The sequence below is a fragment of the Egretta garzetta genome, unplaced genomic scaffold (genome assembly GCF_000687185.1).
Source record: "Egretta garzetta isolate BGI_Z169 unplaced genomic scaffold, ASM68718v1 scaffold557, whole genome shotgun sequence".
Taxonomy (NCBI): domain Eukaryota; kingdom Metazoa; phylum Chordata; class Aves; order Pelecaniformes; family Ardeidae; genus Egretta; species Egretta garzetta.
The window spans coordinates 1,882,691-1,895,222 of NW_009260264.1; positions in this window are offsets into that span (position 1 = coordinate 1,882,691).

Genomic DNA, 12,532 nt, shown 5'->3' on the forward strand with positions numbered 1-12,532 from the left:
GTTGGGTGAGCCTCTAACTCTTCATGGTATATTTTTTGTAGAATATTTGAATTTGTTAAAACTTGATTAAAAGATGTGTGACTCCTATATTTGTGTATATATATATATACACGCACACATACACACACGCTTGGTACCTTATCAGAACACTCAGGAAATCCCAGCATTATGTGTTGACAACTTTGAGAGGTACTTATGGGGGAAAACATACCCAAGCTAAGTTTATAATGTACTTTATGTTGTTTTTAATAACAGATTCATAGTACAGATAAGAAGATGGGATGAGTGATGGATTCACATTTAGGGCTTAAGTAGGTTTTCCACCTAACACAAATAATATTTGTATAATTCTGTTTTAATTATCCATGACAGAGGAATTAGCTATTTTCTCTCATTTGCATTTTTCAATACTTTCTGGTACTTAATAGTCTAAAAATGCTGTCTTTTTTAGGACCCTATTGTCCTTCTGCTATTGTGGTATTTGGAAAGCACCCACCATGTATGTATAGACAGTGATGCCATCTTAAATTTATTATCAGTATTCTGAGTAAAATGAATAGATTTTGAACAAAAGGAACAGACTCGAAGAGCTATGTGCTGAAATAAATGCAACTGTTTATTTGAATGGGTCATAATGCATGCATGCATCTCAGCAACATTAAGGCAAAATAATTTTCCAGATACATAGGTTATAAAATGGCAGGAGGTGCTAATTTGTTGTCTAAATGAAACGGATTCTCTCTGAAAGTTTATATTCAAATGCAAATCTGAAGAGACTGATGTTTGTATTGCTTTTAGATACCTGCAAGAAAGGGAGCTAATGCTTTTATAGAGCCATTGCAGCATGTCGTCAGCAATGCTGTGGGCAACCCAAAAGCAAAAGCAATGCAGGACACTTTCCATCGGCTTTCTTTTTCTATTTGTCTAAGGTTTTATAAGCCCACTGTTAAGCCTCAGGGTACCAAACTACTTTGCTGCATTCACAATGCAGAGCAAACCCTTAGGACAATACCGCACCTTGATTCAAAATAGTTCTCTGCCAAAAATGAATGGAAAGCTATCACTGCCTTTACACTGCCTTAGCTGATTTTAGTTATTTATTTAAGTTTCTCAGTTCCTTACAATAGCAGAAAGTAGTTTGTCAGAGCTTTCCCTGATCTGTTGCTTCGAGAACAATTATTGACGTTCCTTGTTCTTATGTTGAGTGAGGAGGATGAAAATAATGGACCACAGAGTACAGATTGTTGGACAAAGACCAAATTTTGGAAATGCTGTTGGCTATGTTATTCACCACTCAAGATCATCCCAATATGAAGGAGTGCAGGTGAGTGCTGGTGCATTTGTCTGTACCTTGGAGCCATCTCCACTTCTGCATTCAACAGGTCGCCATTCCAGTCTTCCGTATCTTCCTATAGGTTACCTAAAAGGTTTGGAGGAAGAAAGTGTCTTGCTTTGAGAAATGCCAACTTTTTTAGAGTATGGTGTTCTGAAATCAGTGACAAGGTACTCTTTGATTTCATTGACTGTGGGGTCAGTTCCTAAGGTACTATTGACTGTCATAAGAACTTTCAACTTATAAAACCTAGACTGTAGTACAACATGAGACAGCTATTCCTATGGTGCTCTTCTATGCATTCAATGATACCTTATTCCTCAAATACTTACATTTTCAAACAACAAAAATGAACATGCTTTATTAAATGCTTAGTGAGAGAATTTTTCCATTGAATTACTGTGCACGCTAGGTTTTACTGTAATTTTGTGGCCATCAGACCATTGGCTTTGACATCCAGGAACACTACCAAAGCCTTACTGCAAATTGAGAAAGAGAAATGCATTTCTGGTATTTGGTGTGAAAACTTGCAGTCTTTGCTCTGAAGACAGTGAGGCACTATAACAAGTGGCTATTTATTCCAAAAAAAAAAAAGGAACACAAATGCACTTTTAGATTGTAAGGCACCTGGGCAGAAATTTCATTGCTATCTGGTTTTGGTTTGGGTTTTTTTCAAGATGAAATGTGTAGACAGATTATTTCCTGTTAATACTGAATGGTAATAATTAAAGCACACATTTGAAAAAAAAAATATTGTAAGCATGACAACCCAAGGAAAAATAAAATAACACCTAAAAAATACAGGCTCAGGTCACTTCAACGCACTTATTTTCCTCCATGGACTGTATCCCAGCCTGCTTAAATAAATTCTTAGACTGAATGCCTGAAGCAAGGCAAAATGAACCCTCACTGGCCGGAAGAAAATGAAAGTACAAGAATTGGCTATGCTATATATTTTACAGGGTGTCAGAGCTTCCTGTTGTTTCACATTTACTCAGACTGCAGAAATGTGATAACTGCCAAAGACAAGACAGCATCCCACCCCCTGCTCTAAATAATGATTATAAAATGTTGTAAGTATGCCTTGGCAGTTACATGTGTACATTTTTTTTTTTTTTTGGTACTGAAATTAAGTATACAACATTGCCAGCACACTATTTTTATTTTGCGAGGTGCCTAGTATACCCAGGAGTGTGTTCAAATTCTTTGCGAAACATAATCATTGCACTGCATAGAGGGGTTCAGCTTGAAATATTCAAAAGAGCATCAAAGAGACACACATACACACTTCACTATAAGCAAACACTTCTCTTGCTTGGAGCACAAAGAGCCATCTTATTTATACAGTTTCAAGTGAACCATATTAGAGGTCCTGTAGTGGATTTACAAGAAGAGTTGACAGTGCTATTGTTAATCCCACTCATCAGCATACAGGGATTTCCCCTTGGGAACCAAGTCCAACAAGCCTTTGAATCAGAAGACTTTCTTACTTGATGACTTCTTTACAGACCTGATCCTGCTTTCACTTCTGCAGTGAGGCCAGATTAGCTAAAGGCATTGCAGGTGTATGCTCTGAAGAGAAATCTTGCAAACAGTTTATAACAGGAGGGAAGAGTAGATTTCGTGTCCATTGATTCGTCTCTCATCGCTATGGCTATACACTGGAAACATACCCAGGCTTTTAATTACAGAATTCAATGTCGTTTAAGCACACTTCAAAGGTTAAGTACATGATTAAGTGTTTTCCTGAATCACTCTCTGGAGACACCTCTCTCTTTCCATTGAATGCAGAGGCAACCAGCTCCTGCCTGTAGATGGCTAGAGCTGCCTGCTCGAAGTTCCTTCTCCATGGATATAGCTCTAAAATAAGGTCAGACAGCTTCCCATTTCCCAATCCTATATGTCAAGCTCCACCAACCAGCATCTTTCTCTCCAGATCTCACACGTAGCATAAAAAAACTCATTCAAACTGGCGTTAGACTCTCTTGGGCAAGTTGTGCTACACTGGAGGTTGCAACAGGCTTCTTCAGCAAGTGCCTTCTGCTCATAAGTTTGTCTGACCCCACATTTGTTTTCTTACTACTAAATTTTAACCCTTAGCATTTGGGAGAAAAACAACTCTGGATGTATTCCCTGCCAGTTCAGAAAAATTCCTGGTTTTTAGAGGGACGTACAAAGGCATAGGTGAGATTTTCCTACATTTTCCTAGATTTTTGCTTTACTTTGCTTACACCACAGGATGGTGGTGTAGTAAGAGGTGTGAGGATTTTCAGGTTTTGGTGGGTTTTTTTTTATGTGGGTGGGAGGTCTAATTTCCAGTCCTGCCCTCTCCTCACTCTGTATCTTCATCTTCACTTCTGCTTGTGAACTTTTTACGGTCCTTCCTGGGAAGGTTATTGCTTAGAGTAAGTAGTAGCCTTTCAAAGGGGGTTTATTTTGAATTAGGGGATCTAACAGAGGAAATCTGAAACACCTTTGATTTAGGAATAACAATTATGGGCAGATGCATAGGCAGTCTTGGCTTTAGTCCTTTGTTAGGCAAGAAATGAAGCCCACTGGCAAGCAAATATGGGATAAGTAGGGTCAAGCCCCTTGCTCCTCCTAGTTCCTCCATTGCCATCCAACCTGCACCACAGCTGTCAGAGCGCGAGCTTGTGCTTGGCCACTGTACAGCAGGTATGTGATGGAAGAGTAGTGGATGGGACTTTCTGATGTCCTTGTCATGGAGTCAAGAGCTGCTGAGGGAACGCTGCTCATGCAGCCCTGGCAAAGACTAAGCCAAAACCAAAGAGGTTTGATTTATATCTACTATATTATTTTGACAGCTTTATAAGGAAAAAAGAGGGAGTAGTATCAGAATGATATGATATCGGTAACTGCACATTAACTTCTGTGAGGTTTTATCTAGAAGCACCTTTGCACACACAGCATAAAATGTGAAATGTGTTTTTATTAATGACTTTTTTTTTTATATATTAATGTTGACCTCAGTTTCAGGTCGTCTTTATAAGTTTTCATATTGGGCCCAGAGTTACTCTGCTGGTATATTTTCCAAACTGGGAGGATTTCTTGGCATTCTTTGCTTCCTCTTCCTAAACACTGTTAATTCATGGAGCACAGTACCACAAGGTTGGGAAACCCATACTGTACAGCAGAAATCAGGGCTGGGATGATGAAAGAACCTTTCTTATGATGGGTGAGAAAGACTGATGCCTTTTTAAATTGAAAGGAAGCTATATTTTAAAATCCCAAACATATATATGTATACAGATTTTTTTTTCAAGCACATATAGTACGGCTGAATAAAATTAATGTGAACTGGTGTTTAGTCTGAGAAGTCTCTCAAGTGAATAGAAATTTCCTGGAGTAGTTTGTATTAAATGGCAGGTAATATACACCTGCTTCGATCTCTTACCTGACTTTCCTCTCATATGTGAAGCGTGCAGTGATGCGGTGTTTGATGCGGTGTTAGTGCAATAGGGACTCCTCCTGATTTGGACCCATGTTGGCAAGAGTGGGACCTCTTTATGCTGAGCTGATGAACATTTGGTTAAATAGCTCAGCAAAATATTTTGACTGACAAGACAAAATGCTTATAATACAGCACTCAACATGTTCAGTTGGCGTTGCTGTCATTTAAAACAGTGGGCTGAACTTTGACAACATAAATCCTCCTATCTTTTCCCAGGAAAGCCAAAATCTTGCTTGATTTCAGTGGTGCAGAATCTGTCCTATCAAAAAAGTAATGTTGTTCCCAGAGGACTTAGCTAATTTTTAGATTTATGTGGTTAACTCCCTTACAGTTTGATTTAAAATATTGTTATAATGGGCTGTGTGAAGGTTTCAAATGATTCATTATTAAAGTAATACCGCTTTTTGCAGTAAAATGACCAACTGTTATTTCCATTCCTCCAGAGTTCTTAAGAGTTATAGCCTCTTCCTGGCATAATTTGGAAAACAGTGCTGATCCGTTCCACTTTAAAAGCAGCTTTAAAGCATGATGGGAAAATGTTACGTACCGCATCTCCTTGCAACGAATTTGCCACCGCTGCCTTTTTTAATATTTAGAAAGTGCAACACTAGTGAGAATCCTGCACTCAGAGTCTTTCTTCTTGCATAGAAGCATAATCGACTATCTCAAGAGGGAATAAGGCTTGATGAAACCGAAGTCTGGGAAAAATGTTATCCGACGGTGTCGGTGTTTGTGTGTTTACGATGACAGGAAAGTTTTTGTTTTAAAACTGATAGCAGGTGAAATAATACCATTCTCCTTCTACCTCTTGCTTTCTCTTCTGTAAGAATTAAAGCATGACAAAAGAAATCAGTAAAGGACTTCTCTGTTTTTCTTTGTATCTGTTCTACGTGCACTTGATGCCTGCCTATCAGAATCATGGTGAATCCCAAACTCCTGACCGCGAGCTGAGCTGCAGCTCTGCTCAAGGGCAAAACAGTTGGGTCTGAGAGTCTGGGTTACAGAAGGCTGAAAGTGTTGGCTAGAATTAGATATTCATGACTTGGTGCACTGTTTTTAAGAGTGAAAAAGGCACGGGCATTTTTAGATGACAGACCATGCTAATGCTTCTGGGCAAAACCCTTTGGGGTAAATTCTTTGGTGGCAGCTGGGTGGCGGAAGATGTCCTGGCGCAGCTGTTTGTCCTTACCCTCCCACCAGCTCCCTACCGCTTGCATCTGCCCGTGGCACTGCTCCCACAAAGCCTTTCCCTTTTTATAGCCAACAGAGATGGACCGGGTTAACTTAATTGGCTTAAATGGGAGATTTTTGCCAACCCATTTTGTGAGAAATGTATCAGGGAGCAATCCCGTGAGCAGCTGAGGACAGAATCTGGTGGAGTCTCCACATGGGGATGGGTGCAAGGAGTAGAGGAGATGAGAAGCTCTAAAAGCCCAGCTCCTATGACGCTAACAAACTCTGTCGCTCTGCAGGTCTTATTAGCCTGGGCACGGTGCCATGCAGCTGAGGGGACAACGTGCAGTCAGCAGTGGCTCTGGGATCTCTGTAACATGCCCCGCTGCGTAGTGCAGACGTTGACGTTGTGTTTTCTTCAGACCATTCATGCTATGATTGTTTTTAAGAGGCTAAAAAAGCCTCAGACTTGACAAGATGCACAGAGTTGAAGTCCAAAATGAAATTATTAGCTCATCTAATGTGGGCTCCCATAGATCTCAGGATATTAAATTTCACCTATTTATTTTCTGCAGGTTGGAACTGTTCCAAAGCCTACTGCAGCCTTTGGACTTATTCCAGCAAATTCAATGGGTTCTGATTCAGGCTTTGAATCAAGCCTTAACTTTATACATTTTTGATTATTGAAAGGACTCTAATCCCCTCCTGCCTCCATGTGTGCTGATACAGAGACCTCATTTTCCATTGGTTAATGCTGGAATTTGTCACTCTGCAGGAAACATGCAACATTTTAAATTGATGCACTCAACCAGTGTATTTTTCTAATAGATTTTGTGGGTATGTTAGTGGAGCCATGTGGCACAGACTCAGGACACGGTTGACATAAATTATTTCTAAAACTCAATGAGCTGTGAGCATAGAAACAGAAGTATCGTCCTTCATCTTCAAAACACAGGTCTCTGCCTCCTGAATCACATTCGATGTCCCCAGAGGTGGAGGGGCGTCATACACCCGCTGACATGAACCAGCATCCCTGTCCAGGTACAAACTCCCAAAGCTTTGAGGAAAAAAAAAAAAAATCTGGCAGATTGCTAGAGTAAAGAAAAGCAGGCATTTCCCTTACAGCATTCACAAAAATAACAGTGGAAAGCAGAAAGTTCGGTCCAAGGCAAAGCATTTTTATTTCTGGAAGTAGCAGAGAAGAAGGGGAGACAGAGAGATGACAAGGTAAACTCACAAAGCCAGGGTGGCATTTGGCCCTGTGAGCCCAAGCGAGCAGAAGGAAATGCTCCCCTCCACCTTGGGGGAATCTCCGTACTGTGTCTCTCAGCAACAAAGAGGCATCGAGTATACACAAGTGAGAGGAGGTTGGCACAGCACCAGCCCCTATATACCAGTATTTGAAGAAACTTAGATGTGAGTGCTGGAGAGGGAGAGAAACCCCCGAGAGCAAGCAACGATGCCAGCTACATACAGAGTTACTTAAGAAATACCCACAAACTTCTTTCCCTGTATCATTTCAAAAAGAAAACAGAACCGATGTGTTGAAAGAAGAGAGCAAGGGTTAATCGTTTTACAGATATAAATAACATGAGGTCCAGATCACTCTGCAAATACAGCTTCCAGCTATGCCTGACTCAATAGCGTTCCTTTGCTCGTGGTAGCGTAATAAGACAATTCAGCACATCGCCAAGGTATTTTGCGATACGCTGTCATCTCCAGCCAACTTCTGAAGGGCTGTGTGGTGAGAAGGGAGACTTCACAAACTGCTGCTCTAAGAGCATGCGGAGCTGCTCTCAGAGGAGCCTGCCAGGTCTAACTGTAGTTAACAGGTTGCAGTCTTGGTTCCAGTCCCAGTCTTTTTTCTGCCTCCTCCCACAGCATTTTGATTCAATATTGGGGAGAAACCGTAACCACCAGCTAATTACCGCAAGCTTCAGAAATTGTCACCTTTCTGATGACCTGCCCAGTAACCTAGGAAATCCAGAGCAAACACTGAGCTTCTGACAAGCCAGTTAAAGAACTATCAGTGCAGTTAATGGCTCCCTTTTTATTTAGGACTTTTAAACATCATAATAAAGAGATTTATTCCTCGCTGCACTGCAGTGGTTTGTGGAGTGTCATAATTCAGCACTAGTTCTCAGCATGGGCAAATCTCTGCCTCTTCTACATTTCTAAAAGCTCTGGAAAATCAGGCTGCAGTTACTGCAGCCACCAGCAAGGGAAGAACCAGTGAGCATGCAGGCAAGGTTACTGGTGAGGGAGATGTCTCCCCACCATAACAGGAGCCATTGGCTCATAGCTTGGTTCCCCAAGCTGGGGGTGGGATACAGCAGTTCCGATGCCCACTTGCTTTTGCTGTCCCATCCGTCTGGCAAAATACATGCTCTTCAGGATAATACGGAGCCCAGTCCTCTGAGACTAGGGCCATGAGAGGTCTTTCACCTCCCGGGTGAAGCCAGGCACCTCTCTCAGGCTGCTGCAGGGCTCCTGGTGACCAGCCCACCATTTTAGAGGGCCATCTCTAACCTCATCACTCTGGTGCTTGGAAACATTTTGATGACTAGCCTAAATATGTGCATGATCAATATTTACATCTTTACTCCTATTTTATTTACCAATATCTGTTGACACATTTATTCTTTTGCTTTTTCTTAAATGGGTCTTCTCCCTTCTGGTGTTCACTCTTTTGATATATTTACAGGACGTTTATACTTCTTCGGTCTTCAGTTTGCCAGGCTGACATAGCCAAGCACTTTAGGTGTCCTCTTACCCTCTCACTTTCGAGGTTGCTTATCTCCTGTACCTAGGATTTACCTTTCCTGGGTATGCTTGACTACAGCTGTACAGGGTATTTCAGTTGAGATCTTACCCAGTGCCTTTTCCAATGGCATCTATTCTTCCATCTCTCCGATGTCAGTTCCTATCCTGATACAGCCTGTTACCTTTTTTTTTTATTTTTTATTTTGGCCATTACATGTCTAGGATCTCAAAATTATCCCATATATCTACAGTCTCTCTTATTCCACAGCAAAAACTGTTCATAGGCTGTTGGTACGTGACCTTGCACTTTCTCACACCAGATTTCATCTCATTTCTTTCCCTTCAGTCCTTAACTGCTTCTTTTTTGTCTGCTGTCCTGGTCCCCTTGCCTCCCAGTGATGCTTCCCAACTTGACATCAATAGACTTTATTGGCAGACTCTTCCTTGCTGCGCTGCTCTGGAGAAGCTTTTGGAGAGCAGCTGTGGCCTTCACAGTCCCTTGGCCTCCTGGAAGAGCTGCCGTGGGGACTGCGTGTTGTTGCTGCCTGCTCAGCTCCTCCAACCTTGAGCTTCATCACAGCTTTTAGTTATACAACATCTAGAACTGGCAACCTACTCTGCTGTAAACTCTAGTTTCTTCTGACATTTTAACCTCCAAGATGGCTTCATGTTTCTTAAAGGAAGTGACTGTGTTCAGGGCAGGCATCTTTCCATATTTCTGATGACAAACATAGATGAAGGGAAATCACATCTTAGCAACGTACTTATTTTGAGTTTTTCCTTTTGCCCTTAGTGACCCAGTGGGTCCCTGGCTTCTTTCCATGAGACCCTTTTTCCAATATAGGTAAAAAATCCTTTACTGTTTGTTTAAAACTTTTTATACTTTTCTGTATGAAATCTATGATGACCCTTCCTATTAATTTCCTCTCTAACTTACTTGCCTGTTGTAATTTATGTTTTTCTTTATTGGCACACAGAATTTTTGACTTTGCCTTTGAGTCTTTCCAACCTTGCTGGTATCCATACTGTTATCAGTGGCGCTTAGCCCTCCCGAGGCTCTGCTGAAACTTCTTTCCAAGGAACTCCCTGATGCTGGATGTGCAGAGGCTAAAAAGCCACTGGGGTACAAAGTGCATCTGGGAAAATTCATGGACATTGGGAACAATTAAACATGAAGGAACGCCCTCTGAGATGGAAATTTTGCAGGCTAGATTGATACTCTGAGCAAGTAACATTATGCATTCGCCTCTATTTCTGTGTTGCTCACTACTGGCCATGGTCAGAGACAAGATGGGCCTGTGGTCTGACTCGGTACAGCTGCTCTTACAGTCTTATCTTGGCCAGAAATCCTGGATTTTGCCTTTTCTGATTTCTTCTGAACACTTTGAGAAGCTTCTCGTTTAACTGAAATCTCCCCTTGTGAAACCCGGCATGTCTGTTTGAAGCATTCCTTGGTGCAGAACCAGCATCACTTCGTGTGCTGAGCCCCTCGGTGCTTGTGGTTCGGTGCCATTCACTGCTCGATAGCTCCTCTGTCTTGGCCAAAACCAGGACCAGAGCAGCTTCACCTCCGCATGGCGGCTGAGCCAGAGCTGAGCTCTGCTGACTGCCCCTCTGACCGACAGGAGCTGGGGACAAGGACTGCCACACAGCCACTGGCTTGGTCTGTCACACTCAATGTGACTGCAGGCTCTGGGACAGGCTGTGTATGTATTTATATGTACCCATATATATGTATGTGTGTGTGTACAAAGCATCCGTCACGGCAGAGCCCTGATCTTGGCTGGTACTTACTGCAATACAAAATAAATTTCAAAATACTAAAAGCGAACACATTTGTTGGAAACAAACCCAAGTGTGACAAGGAAATGTAGAGAAAATAAGAAAGTTGCTGGGAAAAAAGTATGCTTGCACATATAAGTGCATAGAAAAGTACAATAACAAATTGCTTCTGTATGTAGCTTACTCATATGTTTCCCTATGTTTTATTTTTCCATCATTTATTCTATACAGTAAATCAAGCTGCTTTTGACAGTTCCTAGATTAGTTAGAGGAGGAAATAACAGATTATGGTAACCTTTCTCTAGGAGACATGTCTTGTAAAGTTATCTACCTCGCCCCAGAAATGCTGCAATGCTCTCCCCTTCCGAGAAAAAAACCATCTGTGCTAAGGGATGAAAACACAGGAGAAGCATTGCACAACTTTGCTCGTTTATGGAAAACTGTCAGGTCATGTTAACAAAACAGCGTTCTTAAAATCAAAGTGACACTGCCAAATTGAAATTACGCCCGTGCCTGCAAAAGAGGTAATTATCAAAGTGGCAAGCAATATATAATATACTAAACAAACTTGAAATATTTTTCTCTTTTATGAGGGAGCTATTCAGATATTTTTTTTCTAAAAAGACCCTTGTGAAAATATAAAACTCAAAGATTAAGAAAACAATCTAGTAAGAACAAATAATGTGGCGGAAATATTTCAAAGGCATTTCAAAAGAAATCCTAGAGATAGCGTTTCAAAACTGTGCTATCGGGACTTGATTTTTTCAAAGTTTTTCTCCAGTAGGGATCGTAACAACCTGATAATGATCAAAGTTTGTAATGAAGCAGACTTAATGCCATGATATAATTTTTTGATCTACGCCACCACACCCTTTAGCAAAATGAGTGACCTTTGCATCTCAAAATCCTTTTGATATGAGTATAGGAAATGAAAAATCTTTCTGAATTGCTATTTTCTGTTCAAAGCAGTTGTCAAATAAAGTAAAAATCAGTCTAAAAATCAGCATAAATATAACGTGTAGTCACATTCCCCTAAGTTTTTCATGTATGAATGTTATCTGCTTTACTGAAAATACTGCGCATCTCATTTTCTTGAGGCAGGATACCATACATTTCTCAATATTTTCATAAAACCATGCATTTTTTCAAACTCTCTTGTCTTTTGATGTACCATGGGAACACTTCGGATTACAGTCATTCTGCCTGTTGAACCCATACCCAGCCAGATCAGCTCTAACCAGACAGTACTGGGGGCAGAGGGAGAAGGAGCTGGAAGGGTGCTATGTGCATTTCTATGGTCCTGTCCCTGTTTTTCACATCTCTCTGTTCTCAGAATTGTTTAGAGAATTCTTGGATCCCTAAATTCATAGAATTATAGAATCATAGAATGGTTTGGGTTGGAAGGGACCTTTAGAGGCCATCCAGTCCAACCCCCCTGCAGCGAGCAGGGACATCTTTAACTGAATCAGGTTGCTCAGAGCCACGTCCAACCTGGCCTTGAATGTTTCCACTACCTCCCTGGGCAACGCATTCCAGTGTTTCCCCACCCTCATTGTAAAGAATTTCTTCCTTATGTCTAGTCTAAACCTACCCTGGTTTAGTTTAAAACCATTACCTCTTGTCCTGTCACAGCTGATCCTGCTAAAAAGATTTTCCCCATCTTTCCTATAGGCCCCCTTTAGGTACTGAAAGGCTGCAATCAGGTCTCCCCGCAACCCAACTGAACAAGCCCAACTCTCTCAGCCTGTCCTCATAGGACAGGGACTCCATTATTGTGGCCCTCCTCTGGACCTGCTCCAACAGTTCCATGTGTTTGCAGTGCTGAGGGCTCCCAAGCTGGATGCAGTACTCCAGGTGAGGTCTCACCAGAGCAGAGTAGACTTCTTTTGATGCAGCCCAGGATACGGTTGGCCTTCTGGGCTGCCAGCACACATTGACGGCTCATGTCCAGCTTCTCGTCCATCAGTACCTGTGAGTCCTTTTCCACAGGGCTGCTCTCAATCCCTTCA